At 35.4% G+C, this 796-nt stretch overlaps 1 long non-coding RNA gene across 1 annotated transcript; it reads left to right on the top strand.

Moving 5' to 3' along the window:
* Positions 1-467: 467 nt before the first annotated feature.
* On the top strand, positions 468-796 carry LOC124670758. The gene is made up of 3 exons (XR_006992648.1): positions 468-484; positions 596-679; positions 766-796. It is a non-coding gene; the product is annotated as an uncharacterized LOC124670758 (long non-coding RNA).

The raw sequence follows: 796 nt of genomic DNA, 5'->3' as shown, positions 1-796 counted from the left end.
ATGTACTTATTTTGGTTGTTACTTTGAACAGGCGATGGACGTTTCAGATTTGAGTGCAAGTTCAATGGAGTACGAAAGCGGAAATACAGATGAAGAGGAATTCAATATTTCGTCTGCCAACTATAATGCACCTCGTGAAGATGAACAAAGTTTGGGAGACGATGATGTCGACGAAAGTGTGAGTGAAACGGAAGTACTAGTTTTATTTAGTACTTGCATGTAAGTAGTTAAATACTGATTGTGCATATTTTTGCTAATAGATGGATGCAGATGGTGTTGATGTAGAAGATGATAATGTAGAGCAAGAAGAAGATGTTGACACTGATAATGTGAGTTTGTAGTAATAATTGTGTGAGTGCATAAAACTATGGAATGTCTCGCTAATGTGAATTGATGTTGACATGGTTTAAAATGAATTAGATTCGAGTGATGTTCGGAGGAGGCAACCGATGACGAGAGATTGGACCGTGGTTTTGTTGATGAGGTATGCATTTTAATTTTATTAGGTGATATGTATGTTTAATTTATATTTAATAACTGAACAATGCATTTTATATAGTGGTGACATGGCCGTTAATATTTCTTGTTTGGTCAGGTCTTAGTTGGCGATAATTCTTCTTACGACTATTACGGTGATTCAGACTTGGAGACTATAGAAGAACCTGTTAGAAGAAGACATGTAAGATTTATGAATTTATTCGTTGTATGACTCGCGGCCATGGCGTTAAAAAAATTGTTTTAAATGTTATCCAATTGTGCATGCAGGTGAAATCAGTTGGTAAGAAAAAGAATGGAT

Source organism: Lolium rigidum, chromosome 7 (assembly GCF_022539505.1).
Source record: "Lolium rigidum isolate FL_2022 chromosome 7, APGP_CSIRO_Lrig_0.1, whole genome shotgun sequence".
NCBI classification, from domain to species: domain Eukaryota; kingdom Viridiplantae; phylum Streptophyta; class Magnoliopsida; order Poales; family Poaceae; genus Lolium; species Lolium rigidum.
The sequence above is the reverse complement of the archived record's forward strand: the minus strand, read 5'-3'. Positions and strand labels throughout refer to the sequence as shown.